The sequence below is a fragment of the Ovis canadensis genome, chromosome Y (genome assembly GCF_042477335.2).
Source record: "Ovis canadensis isolate MfBH-ARS-UI-01 breed Bighorn chromosome Y, ARS-UI_OviCan_v2, whole genome shotgun sequence".
NCBI classification, from domain to species: Eukaryota; Metazoa; Chordata; class Mammalia; order Artiodactyla; family Bovidae; genus Ovis; species Ovis canadensis.
Genome location: NC_091271.1, coordinates 14,922,429 through 14,935,153, shown reverse-complemented (window position 1 = coordinate 14,935,153; position 12,725 = coordinate 14,922,429). Strand labels below are relative to the sequence as shown.

General features: G+C 46.8%; 1 pseudogene; it reads right to left on the bottom strand.

Moving 5' to 3' along the window:
- Window positions 1–907: 907 nt before the first annotated feature.
- Window positions 908–2,620, bottom strand: LOC138431331 (zinc finger protein 280A-like; annotated as a pseudogene).
- Between the last annotated feature and the right edge of the window lie 10,105 nt (window positions 2,621–12,725).

Here is a 12,725-nt window from a genome sequence, read left to right as displayed (position 1 = left end):
CGTTTAAGTTAAATAAGCAGGGCAACAGTATATAATACTGACGTACTCCTTTCCCTATTTGGAACCAGTCGCTTGTTCCATGTCCAGTTCTAAGTGTTGCTTCTTGACCTGCATACAGATTTCTCAGGAGGCAGGTCAGATGGTCTGGTATTCCCATCTCTTTAAGAATTTTCCAGAGTTTGTTGTGGTTCACACAGGCAAAGGTCTCATCACTTCATGGAAAATAGATGAAGAAACAATGGAAACAGTGACAGAATTTATTTTCTTGAGCTCTAAAATCACTGCAGATGGTGACTGCAGCCATGAAATTAAAAGATGCTCACTGCTTGGAAGAAAAGTTGTGACAAAGCTAGGCAGTGTTTTAAAAGAAAGAGACATTACTTTGCCAACAAATGTCCATAAAGTCAAAGCTATGGTTTTTCCACGAGTCAGGTACAGATGGAGGAGCTGCACCATAAAGAAGGCTGAGTGCTGAAGAATGGATCCTTTCAAATTGTGGTGCTGGAGAATGGAGAAGACTCTTGAGAGTCCCTTGGACTGCAAGGAGATCCAACCAGTCAATCCGAAGGGAAATCAACCCTGAATCTTCAGTGGAAAAACTGATGCTGAAGCTCCAATACTTTGGCCTCCTGAAGGGAAGAGTCAACTCATTGGGAAAACAAAACAAAACAAAACAAAACCCTTGATCCTGGGAACTATTGAAGGCAGCAGCAGAAGGCATGACAGAGGATGAGATGATTGGGTGGCATCAGCAACCCAACGGAATGAGTTTGAGCAAGCTTCAGGGGATGATGATGGACATGGAAGCGTGGCATACAGAAGTTCATGGGGTCACAGGGAGTCAGATACGACTGAGCAACTGAACAACAAAAGCCAGGCAGGGTCTTTATGTACAGCTGGCTGAACCTCAATGGGGCTTTTCTGAATTTCTGGAGGTGGGTAGAACATAATTTTTTAGCCAGATCCCATGCTGCAGCATGTCTGGAATATTTTGTGCTCGTAGTCAATCTTTTTTTTGTGTTTTCTGGGTGGCACTTGGGAGTCAGTGTTCCTCACAATGATGGATGCTGTCTCTCTCAGTCCCAGCTGAACTGAACTTTGGATCATGACCTCTGTTTCAGGAGGCAACCCTGGCAAGTGCTCTGGCTGTTTGAATGACTGATGATTCTTGGTTTGGTGCTCGGTCTTTTCCTTCACGTTCAAACTTTGTAGCCAGCACTTGCAACATGGAAAGACCCTCCTGTTGCAGTTCCTCTGAGCGCGATTTACAAAGGATGTCACCTATTTGAACATTTTGAGGCAAAACAGACAAACAAATTGTTCATGTTTCCATGCCATGTTCTAAAATACACCTCTACATTGGCAAAGGCTGACAATCTGTAACTGCAAACACGGCAGACATAGGGCATTTTGCCAGGTTTGTGACTGTCCTTCAGGTACTGTAAGAGAACCTGATCTGTTTCGAAGGACAATTCACAGATATTACAGACCGTGGAGGGCTCCCAGGAAGCAGGGACACTTTCCATGCGACACTGCAGCTGGAACGAGGTGGGAAACTGGCGGTGGCAGTGCTGGCAGGTAGTGTGGGTTTCCCAGCTGTCACCCTTCTGCCTCTCAAGCTCCAGATGGTTCCTCAGGTGGGTCATAAACTTGACATATTTTAGAAGACTCAAGCAGCTGAGGCATTTGAAGGCTGTGTGAGTCTTCTGTTCTGGTGCCGTCTCTTGTATGCTCCAAAGTAAAAGCCATCAAATAACATTTACTCTCATCAGTGAATTTGATCCCAGATTTACTTTCATGGGATCAACAGTCTTGCTCTGACGTGCAAGAGTCAGAAAGTCCATTTTCTCCAGGCCTGACAAACTACATGTTCCTTCTGGATCCATAAGACGGAAGCATGCCTGGCCATTGGTGCGAGTCCGTGAAAATGATGCCCCACCATGCACACGGCTCGGTGAGGTCGGGGAATCTTCCAAGGTCATAACCGTGTTTTTCCAGGAGAGATACCTGGAGGGGCCATGGTGGAGGCAGGTCCCCCTGGGATTCCATCGCTGAGTTTGGGTCTTTTGGGATTCCCACTGTTAAAATTCACATCTGAAGTGGGACACCGCTTTGAATTAAGAGGGCTTTCATCCTTGCCTCCTAATGAGAGAACGGCTCCAGAGAGACAGGGAGGCCGCAGAGAGAACAATTCTGAATTGTGAAGGACAGTTTCCGGCGAGCTCGTTTTCTAATCAGGTTTAGATGAAGGCTCCAAAATAATAGAACTGCCTCTTCCTCCCCATACACACTGAGAAACTGGTGATACGGCAGCTGGCTCTGATGCTGGGGTCCTCAGATTTGCAGGTTGCCACCTGCAGGAGGGATCCGGATTCACGTGGTCCTTCATTCTTCTTGAAGATGAGTCCCTGGTCACTCTGTTCAAAACATTAGAAATGACTGGCTTTGAAGTTGAAATCACTCTGACAAAGAAGGTTTCAGCATCCTCCTTGACGTGCTCCACTCCAACAAAGATGACCTCAGCATCGTCATTGTCCTCACCTCTGGATTTGGACACGGCGGTCTTTTTCTCGGGTTGTGGTGGTGCTTGTGCTTCCTCACACGGGAAGAGATGGGCCATTTTGCAACCACTTGTGGCTTCAAGTGGCCCCTTCTAGTGTTTTTCTCCCCCTAAAAGCAATCACCAGGCAAGGTCATCCCCTCTGATCTCAGGTGTCAGTCTCTGTGGTTTCAGGTCACCCTCAGTTGTTCACCGAGAATATTAAATGGAAAACTCCAGAAATATACAACTTATGCATTTTAATCTGCAGGTAATTCTGAGGAGAGTGATTGGAATCTCACACCATCCTGCTTCCTCCTGCCCAGAATGTGAATCGTTTCTTAGTCCTGAACATCCCACGCGACTGTCACTCGGTTACCACAATGACTGTTGAGATGCCACAGGGCTTGTGACCAAGTTATCCTTACTTTACTCAATAATGGCCCCAAACCGTAAGTGGAGGGATGCTGTCCATTGACATATGCCAGAGAAAATCCATTAAGTGCTACCTTTCAGTGAAAAGATCGAAGTTCTCAATTTGATATAAAAGAGAAAGAAACAATGTATGCTGAGGTTGCTAATATCTGTGGTGAATGTGAAGAAGAGAAAATAAATCTGGGTTAGTTTTGCTGTCAAACCTCCAACTGCAAAAGGTATGGACACAGAGCGTAGTAAGTGCTTAGTTAGGGTGAAAAAAAAATCGCTCAATTAGTACAGTAGTATATTTTACATAGCGACTACACTCACAACACTTTTATAAAAGTATATTGTTATAATTGTTCTATGTTATTATTACACCTTCCCTGGTGGCTCAGATGGTAAAGTGTCTGCCTACAATTCGGGAGAGCCAGGTTCAATGCCTGGGTCAGGAAGATCCTGTGAAGAAGGAAATGGCAATCCAGCCCAGAATTCTTGCCTGGGAAATCCCATGGACAGAGGAGCGTAATAAGCGGCAGTCCATGGGGTCGCAAAGAGTTGCACACGACTGAGCGACTTCACTTTCACTTTCCTGTTATTTTTAGGCAGTAGCTATCTCTTACTGTGCCTCTATACAGTAGACTGCATCACAGGTATGTTTGTATAGAAGAACCATTGTGTATATAGAGTTTGATACTGTGTGAGGTTACCGATGTCCCCTGGGGGTCTTGAAACTTACTCTCTGCCGATAAGTGGTGATGATTATATTTCTTTCAAAAGACAAAATTAGTACCTGGTTTAATCACTGGCTGAAACATTGAGATAACTATTAGCACCCTTAGACATAAGGAAACATCTCAAACTCAGTGAAATGACAGGACCGTTTTAAACTTCCGTCTCCAGCCACCACTTTTGCCTTGACTCCCCATGGTGGCCCCCGTGCTCCTGTTAAACTCTGCAGGAGAGCTTGTAGGCACCATTTTGCTTACAGATCTACAATCTCACTCAGAAATGCTGACCGACAGAAAATGTCCAAAAGAGCCCCCAGCTGTCCCTTGGGGGTGCCTCTCACTCCCTCCACTCTCCGAGTCCAGAAGGCACCATAGTCTATACATGGATCCAAAATATTTTTTTTAAATCCCAGCCATTTCTAATAGCAGGACTTGAACCTGCCTCATGCTGGCAACTCTCTCTCTCTCTCTCTCTCTCTCTCTCTCTCTCTCTCTCTCCCCCTCCCTCCCTCCCTCCCTCCCTCCCTTCCTCCCTCCCTCCCTCTCTCTCTCTCCCTCCCTCCCTTCCTCCCTCCCTCCCTCTCTCTCTCTCCCTCCCTCCCTCCCTCTCTCTCTCCCTCCCTCTCTCTCTCTCTCTCTCTCTTTCTCTCTCTCTCTCTCTCTCAGAGAGGGAGAGCATTTACTTGACTACTTCCACAGCATCACCATTGTATTAGGTATTATAAGGAATGTGGAGATGATTTAAAACATGTGGGAGTATCCCCTTACGTTATATGCAAATACTGCACCATTTTATGTAATGGACTTGATCACCCATTAATTTTGGTGTCTCCAGGTGCAGGGTTCCCAGACCCAATCTCCCAAGGGTACCGAGGAGGGAGGGACGGGACTCTCAAGACTTCTACTGCTCCCCCTGCCTTGGATGCTATCTCAATTACCAGCACCCAACTCCTGAGCTGCCTCAGTCCACAGTTTCTCTGCCAGGCTTTCCTGACCATGATGTCAGAAATCACAGCCTCCCCCAACTCACATGCCATTTTCCCCTCCAGAGCTATTGGGCTGCTGTATTTTGGTTTCTAGAACAACATGGGGTGTCTGTCAGTGCTACATGTCTGCTGCAGAAATAAACAGTAACTGTTATTAAACAATCATTTACCTGTACCTCAAGCTCGGCCCATTCATTCCTGGCTCCCCAGGTACTTACACTTGATCTTAGCCAAAAGGCTGAGAAGCAATTTCTCCAAGCATTTGATGACTTCCAAATCTGAATGGATTAAAACTATCAGGCAAGAGAGAAAGTCAGCCAGTATGTAGCTGGATGCTGACAGGGGCAGTGGTGCTCCTTGAAATTAAAGGTTTGTAACACAGTTTCTCTCCATATAATACATTTGTTGATAGCTTCCATGCCATTAACACGTTTCATAGACATTAAAGGACATTCTAAAGTTTACATTTGGCCATTTGTGATACCAGATCACATTTCATCAGTAGCATATCATAGTTTGTTTGCTTGTGTGTAAATGATGTCCCTAGCGGTAAAGGTCCCTCCTGCCAATGCAGAAGACCTAAAAGATGCAGATTCCATCTCTGGGTCAGGAAGACCCCCTGGAGGAGGGCATGGCAACCCACTGCAGTATTCCTGCCTGAAGAATCGTATGGACAGAGAAGAATCGTGGGCGACAGTCCATAGGGTTGCAGAAAGTCAAGCATGACTGAAGCAACTGAACACACACGCAGACATATGTATATAAATATATATTTTATAGTGGTATGAAAAATAGTGCTGTGGGACCTCCCTGGTATTCCAGTATTTAAGACTTCTCACTTCCAGGCCAGGGACACAGCTTCAATCCCTGGTCAGGGACCTGTGATCCCACATGCCACTGGGTGTGGCCAAAGGTAAACGGAATAATATATCTTACAGCTGATGTCATCTTAGATTTAATGAAGGTTTCTATTTTTCATAAGCAGAATCCAGCCTACTAAATTCATGTCACAAGTCACTAATGGCATGCTAGCTGCATTATATACCAAGTGGTTTAGACAGGGATTGACAAATCGGCTTGCTTCCCAATTGGTTTTTTTTTTTTTTTAATTTTAAAAACGTTTAATATTTTTTACATTGAGGTATAATTTTGGGAAAAACAAAGGAAAAGTTTGTGACTTGTGAAAATTATATGATATCTAAATTTCAGTGTCACAAAGAAAGTTTTATTGGAACACAGACGTGATCATTTGCCTCTGCCTGAGGCTATTTCACCCTGCTAATGGGAGAGACCTCAATGGCCCTTAATGCCTGGCTACTCTCTAGCCCTTAACAGAGAAATTTTGCAGACTCATGGCCTCAGAGAACAAAAGGAAGCATTCCAAACCCCATGGCTCACCAGCTCCTGAAATCCAGTTGACTCAGTGCAGCTAAACACTTCCTACTCTGAGACCAAGTGGAGGGTGAAGCTAGAGTGTCTTTGTCTCCACGTCCCAGAAAGATTTCTCTGGGAATAGCAGCACCGCTTCCTGTGTCCAGTGTCTGTGAAACTCCTACCTGGCTCTCCAAAAGCCTTTTCCCAGTGAGGCGGCATCAGGAGATTCCACGCCTTTTAAAGCCCATTCTAGTCCAATCCATAGTACCCAAACCAGACTCCAATCAGGTTTCTGAACCAGTTTTTCCCCATAGGATCTTTCAACTAGAAACCTTTCTAGCAAAATGTTAGAGAGGGGAAAGAATCTGAGTGGGGCTTCAGGGCCCCTCCCAGGGGCTATTTGCCAGGTCTCAGTGTGGTGAGAGTCCCCACTTGCATCTCCGGCATCCAGAGGCCCACCACCTCATCTCCAGTTTATCGGAGTCTTTAGACATTTGGGGTTCAATAGCTCAAGGGCAAGGGAAGGTGGTCCACACAGCTATTCCAACAGGGCATGGGCTGATGTCAGGAACCTAAAAAGTCAGGAGTTCTCTTCCAATGGCAAAAAATTCTCCAGCTGCAAACAGCGAACCCCTGTCCTCCTCCGAGGGCAAGTGGGTGGGTTGGGGAGGAGGCAGGGTGAGGAGGGCAGGAAGCAAGCTTACTCCCAAGTGATCTGCACTTGAAGGCTCAGCACCCTCTGGATTCCCAGGGTCCTCACTGTGAATCTACATGCTGAACCCCAGGAGCTTTTTCTAGGCGGGGGCTCATGCATTCTTAAACCACGTCAGGGGTGTCAGGTCACACACTCACCGCCCTCCTGCACCCTTCCCCCCTGACTCGCCCTCTTCTCTGTCCTCCTTTGCAGCACCTAGATTATATCTCAAGCTTTCCCTCCCACTGCCTTTACAGCCCTGTGCACACAGATTCGTGGGTTTCAGAGAGGGTTTCAGAGAAGAAATACGTGTATTTCCATTCATTATAAGGTAATAGAGTCACTGAATTAGAACAAAAATGATGTCCACTAATGAACGTGATCTCAAATGCTGTGATCAGATACAACATCAAAGACACCATTATCATCAAATCAACATGTTCTCCCCTTAAATTTACAGTTATGTCCATTACATCTCAAAGAACCAGGGAAAAAAGAAGAAAAACTGACCATTAGAAAGAGCTTGTTTTAGACTCTTTTAAGAAGCATGATGGCCGGTGCTGTGCCTAGGAGCTCAGCTGTGTCTGACTTTTTGCGACCCCACGGACTGCAGCCAGCCAGCCTCCTCTACCCGTTGAGTGCACCAGGGAAAATTGCTGGAGTGGGTTGCCATGTCCTCCAATGTCGGTGAGTATCAGAACCCAGGGCTAGGGATTTCCTGGCGGTCCAGTGGTTGAGGATCTGCCTTCCAATGCTGGGAATGTGAGTTTAATACGTGGTGGGTAAGATCCCACATGCCAGAGGGCCAAAGAACGGACAAAGGATCCTGCATGACACGGCTAAGCCCCGAAGAAGCCAAATAAGTGAATGAAACTGAATATTTTTAAAACTCTATGCTCTTTACATTCTTCTGGATATGTTTGGAAGCATGATATTAACAGTTTATTTATGGACACACCATGAGACTTCCTGCAGGAGCTTAGTTTCCTGACCAGGGGCTGAACCCCGGTCATCAGACTGAAAGCATTGAACACTAAGTGCTGGCTTGCCAGGCAATTCCTAGTTTGATTTACTTAAAAGGGTTTATTTTGATTGTATGCCAAAAGGTACATCCTTTGCAGTGTTTACACTTACAACAGAAACATTTTGGGTGTCAGTTTTAAAATGTTTGCAAAAACTTAGGAGAGAGGAAGAAACATTTTGACTACCGACTTATGCTTCTAGGCTTCCCTGATGGCTCAGAGAGTAAAACATCTGCCTGCAGTACAGGAGACCAGGGTTTAATCCCTGTGTCAGGAAGATCTCCCGGAGAAGGAAATGGCTCTCCACTCAAGTATGCTTGCCTGGGGAATTCCATGGACAGAGGAGCCTGGTGAGCTACTATCCATGGTTTGGCAAAGTGTCAGACACAACTGGATAACTAACACTTTCACTTTCATATGCTTCTGAAGATTGCTCAAATCTCAGAATCACCTGGGACATTATTAAACACAGAGATTCCAGGGCTGCATATCACACCTAAGAAATTCAAATTGCCCTAGCAGAGGACCTGCGAACCTGAAAACGCAAAGCTCGCCTCACTTGATTCTGAAGTGAAGTGAATCCCAGGGTGTAAAGTCATCCAGTACTTTGGGAAAGGTTGATCTCTGGTGGCTCAGCAGTAAAGATTCCACCTCTTAATGCAGGAGACCTGGGTACAGTCCCTGGGTCGGAAAGCTCTCCTGGAGGAAGAAATGGCAACCACACCAGGATTCTTGCCTGAGAAATCCCATGGACAGAGGAGCCTGGCAGGCTACAGTCTATGGGGTCACAAAAGACTCAGACACACAACTTAGCAACTCTGCCGCAACAGTGAAAGTGAGAGGTGCTCAGTTGTGTCCAACCCTTTGTGACCACGTGGACCATATGCAGTCCATGGAATCTTGCAGGCTAGAATACTGGCGTGGCTAGCCTTTCCTGTCTCCAGGGGATCTTCCCAACCCAGGGATCAAACCCAGGTCTCCCGCATTGCAGGCAGATTCTTTACCAGATGGGGCGCAATGGGAGCCCAAGCAACAATAAGAACAAGCTTAAAATGCCCAAGAATATACACCTTCAGGAGACCCTAAGGGTTGAGGGTCAGGAATGCATTTTTTCCTTCATGTGACACACTGAGCACCTGCCTTGGGAGGAGCAGGTTAATGGCAATTCAACAAACTAAAGAGATGTAGCTTGAGCTGGGAGCTTCATCCTTCCCACCACCCTTCAGAGATTCTAGGAGCTCCACACCCTCTTCGGGGGCTTCTGGAGGTCCTTCATATTGAAGGAAGTTAGGATATAATCAAAGCTGAGAGATCTGGATGCAGACATCTCCGTTTGGGCCACACTTTCAAATCTCCTGGGCTGTGCTTCTTCACCGTCAGTGAATCTAAGGAATTGCCTATGTGTCTTGTGCAAAAACACATTGTCATCCAACAGTTGTGGGTGGGGCCTGAGAGTCTGAGTTTCTCCCAAGCTCCAGGTGTTGCCCAGGCTGCTTAAGGTGTCCATATTAAACAGTGAGTACTAGAGAGCTTTTGAAAAGTACAGACGTTCTGATTGATTCTGTCAAGCTGACTCCCTGCCCACAGACTCAGTGTCTCCAGGAATGGGACCAGGGAGTCAACGTTATTAAAGGTCTCAGGTATTTCTAAGGAGCAGATAGGGTGCAAATGTGTAGCCAGGCAAATCACCCTACCATCAACCCTGTTTTGGGCTTCATTGTGTCCTGCAAAATCCATATGTTGCGGGGACTTTCCCAAAGGTCCAGTGGCTAAAACTCTCCACTCCCAGTGCAGGGGGCTGGGCTTCTGTCCGTGGTCAGGGAACTAGATCCCACGTGCTGCCAGGAAGACCGAAGACCCCACGTACCACTACTAACACCTGGTGCCGTCAAATAAATTAATTCATTAAAAAAAATCTGTAGAATATCTAAGCCCCAACACTTTGGAATGGAATCCTCTTTGTAGATTCTGCCTTTAATGAGGTGATTAAGTTAAAACGATTTCACTAGGGTGGGCCCTAGTCCAAGCTGATGGTTCTCTATATAAAAAGAAAGAGGGAAATTCCCTGGAAGGCCAGTGGTTAGGGCTCAGATCTTTCACTGCCAAGGGCCCAAGTTCAATCCCTGGTCTGGAAACTAAGACCCAGAAGAAAAGCAGCATGGCTGGAAAATAAAGAGGAAATTAGGACACACAAGACATCAAGGATGCATGGACATAAAGGGACAGGAGGACACGAGAATGCGGGTGCCTGCTCATCAAGGAAAGAGACCTCCAGAGACACCACACTGTCAACACCTTAATCCTGGATTTCTAGCCTCCAGAACTGGGAGAAAACAATTTCCTGTTGTTTAAGCCTCGTGTATTTCTGGTGGCCACCTGAGAACATTAACGTGTTCTTTAGATCAGGAATCCCTAGAGAGGGTTCACCTCAAGGACAGTAGGGGGTATGCAGGTGATGACTCGGCTTCCAGCTGACTCCCAAACATCAACAAATGCCACCCACCCAGATCTTCCAGGACGCAACCTGCTCCTGTGGACCCCATCTTGCAGACCACTACTGCTAAATGTCCCAACACAAATCTCTTTCTGCCCCGCCCCCTTTGTTTGTTTCTTTGTTTGTTTGACTTCTCTCCCAGACTCTGAGGGACAGAACCTTGAGAACAGAGTGAGGCCTGTGCTCACGCCATCCTGGATGTGAAGGAGAGTATGTGTTTTAACCAAGAAACAAACAAACAAACAACAACAACAAAAGGAAGAAAACCCAAAGCTGTCTAGCAGAAGCTTGTCACCAAGTGTACAGAAAAGCCTTCACATGACAGGTTAGGAAGAAGCAGAGGACATGATTTCAACCTCTTCTTCAGGGAAGGTTTCCGGGAAGGAGGATAGCATGCTTTCTGCAGATGGATTGAGGGCAGATGAATTTATTGGAAGGCACTGGGTACCAGGAAAGGAATATGAGTGGAGAGGGGTATGTCATCCATTCTCTCTAGTTCCAGAAGTTTCTATGATACGGGCCACGGTCACAGGTCTCCCAGAGCTCAGGGAGAAAGGAACGTTTGGTGACCTCATCAAAGCCTGGCCCATAGAAGCCTGGCTCTCGGCAGCCAACATCAGGCTTCCGGGGCATCCACCAGGCTCAGGAAATGACCTACTGGGCACTCTCTGGTAGTCCTGGGGTGGTTAGGACTCTGCACTTTCACTGCTGAGGGCGTGGATTCTGTCCTTAGTTGGGGAACTAAGATCCTGCAAGCTGTGTTGGCTGGCCAACAAAAGAAACCAAAAAAGAAAGACAGACATGACCTGTTCCCACCTTTCCTTCCGCGGACAACCCCAAGGCCAACTCCGGTCCAGGTCCATTGCTGTGGTCAAGGAGGAAGCTCCCTGGGGCTTGTGGCCGTGGAGTGATATGTGGTCAGCCTGAGTGTCCGCCAACAAGGCTGATCATCTCACACCAACTGAGAAGCTGGTACCCAGGAGGAGATCAGGCCCTTGGGACAGGGCCGTGTGAGAAGTGGGCTCTACAAGGTGTCCAAAAGGTACACCTTTCAAGACAGCACTAATCCAGGTGGCTAGCCTCTACCCACTTCCTCCGTCTCTAGGAGAGAGCTTGGCCCTTCCATTGTTCTCACAAATCTTTTCCTCTTCTACTCTCCCTGGAACAGCTTCATCTCAAGAAATTGTTGTTCCTTTGCTCGGTTATATCCGCAACCCCAGGGACTTCAGCACACCAGACCTCCCTGTCCCTCACCGTTTCCTGAAGTTTGCTCCACTTCATGTCTAGTGCATTGGTGATGCCATCCAGCCATCTTATTCTCTGTTGCCCTCTTCTTCTGCCCTCAATCTTGCCCAGCATCAGGGACTTTCCCAGTGAATCAGCTGCTTATACCGCATGGCCAATATAGTGGACCTTCAGCTTCAGCATCAACCCTTCTAACAAGTACTCAGGGTTGATCTCCCTTAAGATTGACTGGTTTGAACTCCTTGCTGTCCAAAGGACTTCCAGGAGTGTTCAGCAGCACTGCAACTCGAAGGCAACAATTCTTTGGCGCTCTGCCTTCTTTGTGGTCCAGCTCTCACAACCGTACATGACCACTTGGAAGACCATAGCCTTGACTCTACAGACCTTTGTTGGCAGAGTAACGTCTCTGCGTTTCGACACACTGTCTAGGTTTGTCATAGCTTTCCTGTCAAGAAGCAACCGTCTTTTGATCTCATGGTTGCAATCACCATTGCAGTGATTGTACAGCCCAAGAAGAGGAAATCTGTCAGTACTTCCACCTTTTTCCTTCTATTTACCATGGAGTAATGGGGCTAGATGCCATGATCTTAGTGTTTTGAGTATGTAGGTTTAAGCTGGCTCTTTCACTCTCCTCCTTCATCCTCACCTAATCAGTGCAGAGCGTCTGGCTTCTTGCTGCTTCTTCCCTCAGTTCGAATTCCCTGAGTAAGAAATCATAAAGGGATGGTTTTGTAGCTTCAATGCAAGGGTGGGACAGAGAGGGACCAAAACATGGGATCATGACACATTGAGAAACTCAACCAATGACGACTTGCACCATCTGCTTACCTACAGGATTAAAGGTGATGTGAACGTGTTAGTCAGTCCTATCTGATGCTTTATGACTTCATGTACTGTAACCCAGCAGGCTCCTCTATGGAACTCTCCAGGAAAGAATACTGGAGTGGATTGCCACTCCCTTCTCCCAGGGGATCTTCCTGATTCAGGGACTGAATTCTGAGCCTCCTGCATTGCAGGTGGACTCTTTACCACCTGAGCCAATAGGAAATCTCAAACCAAGGCAGTGCTAATTTCCAGGACATTACTATAGCAAAATTTTGGTGGTCCATGCCGGTCGCACGTTTCGGTCATAAAAAGTGGTATAGTTGGAGCCCACCACTCTGAAGGGGTGCTGTTGTTTGGTTTAGCTGCTAAATCTCCTCTGACTCTTAGAGGACTTGGTC